The 6862-nt window shown below is 51.0% G+C and overlaps 1 long non-coding RNA gene across 3 annotated transcripts; it reads left to right on the top strand.

The window, feature by feature from the left end:
* The first annotated feature begins 2506 nt into the window (after positions 1–2506).
* LOC116741212 lies at positions 2507–5998 on the top strand. 3 transcript variants are annotated; one of them, XR_004346073.1, is made up of 5 exons: positions 2507–2695; positions 2930–4061; positions 4703–4817; positions 5602–5653; positions 5750–5998. It is a non-coding gene; the product is annotated as an uncharacterized LOC116741212 (long non-coding RNA). The 3 variants fall into 3 exon arrangements; XR_004346072.1 differs by having other exon boundaries at positions 2507–4061; XR_004346074.1 differs by having other exon boundaries at positions 2507–3779; positions 3964–4061; positions 4703–5998.
* Positions 5999–6862: the final 864 nt, after the last annotated feature.

The raw sequence follows: 6862 nt of genomic DNA, 5'->3' as shown, positions 1-6862 counted from the left end.
CCTGAGCAGCAGTGCCACGTGCAGGTCTGCAGCCGGACAGCTCACACCAGCCAGGCATGCCACAGCCCCTTTGCTTCCACGTAGCTGTCTTTACCTTGGGAAGCCTGCCTCTGTTTCCAGTTTCCAGGGTCCTCCACCTGGGCCGGCCTAGGCTGGGAGTCCAGGGTGGGGGGAGCCTTTACTTGGACTCCTCTTGTCCCTGTATTTACCGAAGGACACGGTCACTGCAGAAAGTGCCTTTGGCCCCTTCCCAGACCTGCTGGATTGGAAGCTCCACTGTGGGGCTGGGAATCTGCCCCTTTCCCAAGCTCCCAGGCGACTCTTTTCTTTTTTTTTTTTTTAAATTTATTCATTTATTTATTTATGGCTGCGTTGGGTCTTCGTTGCGGTGCGCGGGCTTCTCATTGCGGTGGCTTCTCTTGCTGCGGAGCATGGGCTCCAAGTGCACGGGCTTCATTACTTGTGGCTCGCGGGCTCTAGAGCGCAGGCTCAGTAGTTGTGGCGCACGGGCTTAGTTGCTCCGCGGCACGTGGGATCTTCCCGGACCAGGGCTCGAACCCGTGTCCCCTGCATTGACAGGCGGATTCTTCACCACCGCGCCAGCAGGGAAGCCCCCAGGCGACTCTCACGCATAGGAAAGCTGAGAACCGGTGCTTTAACCCGATCAATGTCCTCTGCCTGAACTTACCTTTGGGGTAAAATTGGACAATATTGAGACATTTTTCCACACTGAAAGATAACAATTAAGGTCTCGCCTGGCTTTTTATTTATTTTTTAATTAAAAAAAAAAATGGAGGGGCTTCCCTGCCCCAAAATGCCGCGGAGCAACTAAGCCCGTGAGCCACAACTACTAAAGCCCGTGCGCCTAGAGCCCATGCTCTGCAACAAGAGAAGCCACCGCGATGAGAAGCCCACGCACTGCAAGGAAGAGTAGCTCCCGCTCGCTGCAACTAGAGAAAGCCCATGCATAGCAGTGAAGACCCAACACAGCCAAAAATAAATAAATAAATAAATAAATTTTTAAAAAGCTGCGCTGTGCGCCATGTGGGATCTTAGTTCCCCAGCCAGGGCTCGAACCCGCACCCCCCCCCGCAATGGAAGCGCAGAGTCTTAACCACTGGACTGCCAGGAAGGTCCTCCCTGGGTTGCTTTTTGGACATAGCATTATGCGTTCACCTGTCTGGGGGCAGGACTGAGGTAAGAGGGTGCTCCCATCAGCCCCCACTGGACATTTCATAGCCAAGAAAGGACAAGCCTGCACCCTCCCCTGCGGTGTGTGTGGGATGCCCTCCCAGGGGCTTTCTCCTCTCAGGCAGAGAGATGGCGCTGGCTCGGGAGCTGCCTTCACCTGCACGCCCTTGCCTGGAACGCAGGTTTCTGGGACCTCCTGTGCTGGGGTAGGGGTCACACTGAGAACACCCCCTACATGTCCCCCCACCTACACAGGAGAGGAACTGTCCCATGGGTGGTCTGCATCCAAAGCTGTGAGTCATGAGATCTTTAGGCCGCCTCTCTGTGATGGTCAGTTCGAGGCATCCAGGTGGCCAGGCTGTAGGACCCGGGAACCCAACCAAACACTAATCTAGGTGCTGCTGTGAAGGTTGTCATCCACCATCAGTTGACTCTGAGTGAAGGTCATCCCAGAGAACTGGGTGGGCCTCATCCAATCAGTTGAAAGCCTTAAGAGCACAGCTGGGGCTCCCGAGAAAGAAGAGATTCCGTGTGTGGACAGCAGCGCCGGCTCCGGCCCAGGAGTCTCCAGCCTGTGGATTTCAGCCTGGCCTACCAGCCCCTGCCATCACATGAGCCCATTTCTTGACATAAATCTCTTAATCCATGCCTCCTCTTCCAGAACTCTGACGGATCCACTCTACCCAGTGCCGGGGATCGGGGAGCAGCCAGTGCCGCTTTATTCTGTTCCTTTTCATGTAGGCATGTGGATTTTATTTTATTTTATTTTTAATTAATTAATTTATTTATTTTGGCCGCATTGGGTCTCTGTTGCTGCGCTCGGGCTCTCTCTAGTTGCGGTGAGCGGGGGCTACTCTTTGTTGCGGTGCGCGGGCTTCTTATTGTGGTGGCTTCTCTTGTTGCGGAGCACGGGCTCTAGATGCGCGGGTTTCAGTACTTGTGGCTCGCGGGCTCTAGAGCGCAGGCTCAGTAGTTGTGGCGCACGGGCTTAGTTGCTCCGCGGCATGTGGGATCCTCCCGGACCGGGGCTCGCACCCATGTCCCCTGCATTGGCGGGCGGGTTCTCAACCACTGCGCCACCAGGGAAGCCCAGACATGCGGATTTTAAACTACCGTCATTTTCAAACTTCTTCTCTTCCAGTGAAGTGCTGACTTGTTTTTTATCTCCTGGACAGTGGGCCAAGGGCCTGCCCTGCTGGGATGTGTTGCCGGTCTCAGCTTTCTCCTCCAGTCTCTCTCTCCTCCCCACATTGCTTTATCCGCAGGTCTTGGGGAGAGGCGGGACAGGCCTGCACGCCGTCATCAGCGGGGCCAGCTGTGAGTGTTTCTTTGGCAGTGTCTTAGCTGGTTGTTGTGAGTACTGATGAAGGAAGCAATCAGCAAGTATACTGCCCTAGAAGTGCTGCACGTTGTTGCGCCCGAGAGGGAAGAAACAGGCAAGACACTCGAGCCACGTGAGACACCGGGACAGGACGTCGGAGGCTCTGCCCCGCCGTGTCGGCTGGTAAGGGCTGCCGGGGAAACAAGCTCTCCGGCCCCTGGAGCCGGCCTGCTCACAGGTGTTGAAGGAAAAAGGCACACAGCCTGGGCCACGGGTGGTTTCTGGCTGGGAGAAGCTTGCACATAGGAATGATAATCACCAGTGTTTATGAGCACTTTCTGTGTGTGAAGCCCTGTCCTAGGCATCCTAAATGTATTATCTCAGGAGTAAGAGTCTGTTGTTATCCCTGTCTTGCAGAGAAGAAACAGAAGTACAAAGAGCAGAAGTAACAAAGGATGGGAATTCCCTGGTGGTCCAGTGGTTAGGACTCCGCGCTTCCACTACAGGGAGCACAGGTTCGATCCCTGGTTGGGGAACTAAGATCCCACAAGGCGCACAGCGTGGCCAAATAATAATAATAATAATGGAGTTTTTTTTTTTTAAAAAGTAACAAAGGATGCAGTTGATAGAAAGAGGGCCCAAGCAGTCTGGCTCCAGACTCTGTACTCTTTTTTTTCTTTTTAATTTTTGGCCGCACCCTGCGGCATGTGGGACCTTAGTTCCCTGACCAGGGATCGAACCTGCACCCCCTGCATTGGAAGGCAGAATCTTAACCACTGGACTGTCGGGGAAGTCCCCAGACTCTACTCTTAACCGCGGGCTCGTGTCCTTAGAGATGGGCCTAGGGTGGTGTCACCGTCCTTTGGACCCACTTTGCCGAATGATTTGAACGTGAATACCCTCCGCTCTCTCTCTGCATGAGGCAAATTTCAGATGCAGTCATACGCTTTGGAGAACGTTCCTGTGTGGGTATTAGGAGATGTGTCTGCCTTGAGGAGAGTTTTTCTTTTTAGCTGAAACGGGGCCCAGGAAGTTGATAAGGATGAGAAGCTCGTGGTGTTTTCTGCTCTGGTGGCTGATGAGAAAGGTTCCTCTAAGGGAGCTCAGCTGAGACAACAGTTCGGTTCTCTGGGTCCCACCAGCTCCACCTACCGATGCCAGCTTTGGGTCCAGTGAGCTGTGAGGCCAGCTGGATTACCATGGCCACAGGAACTCGACCCAAGCCACCAGAAGATGGAGAACCAAGACACAGTGGTGACACTTCCAGGTCTTGGACCACGAGCCCGGGATAACCCATCAAGGGGCCCTGCACTTCCCCAGAGTCTGCTAAACCAGCCTTGGGTCCTTGCCTTTCTGCCCTTGGTGTCCGTGCTCGTTGACATTGAGCTGTGAGTTCCCCGGTTCTCTGTCCCACTGATTTTCTCCATTGTTCTCCAATCTGGTGCTTATAGGAATTCACCCGTGTCCCCGAGGCGAAACCACGTGTCAGTGGCTGACGCCTCTGACCCCAATGACTAAGACAAAGCCTCCAAGGTCCAGGAAGCGATGGGTAACTTTCATGCAGACCAAGGACAGGGCTTGCTGTGACCCCCCCAGCCTCTGCATGTCCCCTGCTGCTACCCTCCCAGCCACTGCCCAGGGCACCTCCCCTGCTCGTGCCCACCCACCTGGACCCCATCCCTTGGCACTGTCTTGCCTTTCTCCGTGCTTCCAAACGCTGGAGGAGAGAGGAGCCTATTTCCATTCTGACCACTTTATAAGAGCCAGAGGGCTCTTAGAGAGGTTTTCTGGGATTTGGAATTGACCCTTGGTCTTGACACACTCTGGCGGATAGGCCCCTCCTCCAGCCTAAGCCAGTCCTCTTCCTCTTACTGCTGGAGAGCAAAGCAAGCAGCCAAAGCGGATTCCTGTGGGGACTGTTCTGTTCCTCCTCTGCTCCAGGGGCTGGCTTCAGAGATGGTCCCTTTGTTATGCACATTGCACCGGCCACGCCCACGCCCCTGTGGCCACAGCTCCCCCTCTGCTGCGCCACGCCCCACCCCCACCCAGCAGTGCGTGGGCTGCAGCGGGGGCCACCGAATGCCTGGGATGCCGGCTGCAGTGACAGAGCGGGCCGACCCCTCACGGGAGTTTTGACCGAGGCAGCATTTGGGATCGCTTATGAGCTGAAATCTTTACATTTTCCCCCAGTTTTAGGCTGAAGTAAAGAATGCCTACCTTTTCCAACCACCAACCCTTGAACTTCTAAGACAAAGGGACCACACCCTTGGATTATGATCTAACTAACCTATGAATTTGAGTTCAGGTAAAATTATTTGCAAAGTAACCTCTTTTCCTACCTAGCTAGAAACAAGAAAAATCATCCCTCTCTGACAGGCAGAGGTCACCTGTAGACATTCCTGGATAATCAGTCAGGAAACAGAAACAGCAGACAGTCTCTGCTTCCCTGCGGGTCTTGGATAAAACTGATGTCTTTGTGGCAATTGAATTCACTTATGCAGTCTTTAGAGCAGATGGATAGAATATTTCTGTTGTCTTTCTATTTGATAGTAATAGAAGGATAGTGGGATATACATCTAGCTCTTTACCTCCACTCCTGCAGAGACAGGAGGGATGATGATGTGAGTTTAGAATATACTGGGCCAAAGAGAGCTACTTCTCTCTCTCTGTCTCTCTGTCTCTCTGTCTCTGTCTCTGTCTCTTTCTCTCTCTCTCACACACACACACACACACACACACACACACACACATTCGTGTGCGCGCATGCACCCTGGCCCCGAATTTGGGGAGTTCAAAGTCCAGTAAGTTGAGGATATCCAGACCCGGGGCAGAGTGCACTTCTGCTTTTGAGAACGAATGGGCAGATTCTAGTTTGTAGTTGGTGGGTCGGAGAGAGGGATCAAGAATTTCATGGTTGGACTTGGCGTTTGGAGGCAGGAGTCAGATGCAAATTTTATGTTTTTGGGGAAAGTATTTGATCTTCTTGACTGTGAGGCAAAGTGAGGGTTAAAAATATATATTTGATTTTAAAATGTATATATATTTAATAAGCTCTGTGGATCATACTAATATCAATTTCCTGGTTTCAGTATAGTCCTATAGTTACACAAGGTGCTACTTCTGGGAGGAACTGGCTGAAAGGTACACAGGATCTCTCTGTACCATTTTTTTTTTTTCAATTTTCTGTAAATCCATGATTATTTCAAAATAAAAAGTTACAACGTATATATTTGACAGAATGCTGTGTGGTACCCTGGATTGGATCCTAGAACAGAAGAAGGACATGAGTAGAAAAACTAGAAAACCCAAGAAAGATCTTGAAGATTGGCCAATGTTAATTTCTTAGTTTTAACAGCTGTACCATGGTTGTGTAAAACGTTAACATTTAAAAGAAACTGGGTAAAGGATATGAGGGAATTCTCTGTGCTATCCTTTGTAACTTTTCTGTAAATCTAAAATTATTCCAAAATAAAAAGTTTATTAAAAACAAAAATGTGTACATATATGTATATACACATATGTATTACATTTATATTTAAACACATCTACGCAACCAGTGCCTTTAAAAATACACTTTCTTAGACGAGGCATCAGATGGTGCCTCTGAGATGAGTTGATAATTAAGGGCCCTTTCAACAAACGAACTGCAGGATCATTTTGTTCCCTAATTTGTCTGTATGGCCAGAGGGACCCTACAGAGCTCTTGAAACCCAGTAGGAACCCTGAATTCTCCCGTGTCTGAGTCACACATCAGGGAGAGTTCATTGTAATACAGTCCCGCTTTCTGGATCAGAAACTGAGGCACGGACGAGAACTGATGTAATTTAGATTGGGATTTCCTGGAATATCTAAAACCACATTCTTTTCTGCTTTCCAAGCTTGTGCTCGCACATGCACAAAATAATCTATAAACTGTAGCTGTTGTACATTTAAGGGGGAAAAAAACGAAATGACCTTTGCCACTCTTTTCTGGAGCTCTCCTAAGGATCCACGGTTAAAATTGGTGGGTATGGTGGGGAATCCAGTCAAAATGAAAGTATTAATTCAGCGCCTAGTCCATGCCCTCCACTTGGCAGGGTACTACCAGGGATGCCCAAGGACTAGTGGGCATTGGGGGTTTTCGCTGCCCAGCATCCTCTTCTAGCAGCACCTGCCTGGTCCTTGAGAAAACCGCTCATCCCACTAGATGCAGTCCGGGGGCTCCCCTGGCCAGTGTGAGTCTTTGTGAGCTTGGGGTGCAGATGAGGCATGCTTGCAGTTCACTGGTCCCACGGCACACCTTCAAAGGGGCATCACTCTGGCCCCTTGGGTCCCCCAAGCTCCCTGGCCCCATCCTGGGCCTTAGTATTC

The sequence above is a fragment of the Phocoena sinus genome, chromosome 1, assembly GCF_008692025.1.
Source record: "Phocoena sinus isolate mPhoSin1 chromosome 1, mPhoSin1.pri, whole genome shotgun sequence".
Taxonomy (NCBI): domain Eukaryota; kingdom Metazoa; phylum Chordata; class Mammalia; order Artiodactyla; family Phocoenidae; genus Phocoena; species Phocoena sinus.
The sequence above is the reverse complement of the archived record's forward strand: the minus strand, read 5'-3'. Positions and strand labels throughout refer to the sequence as shown.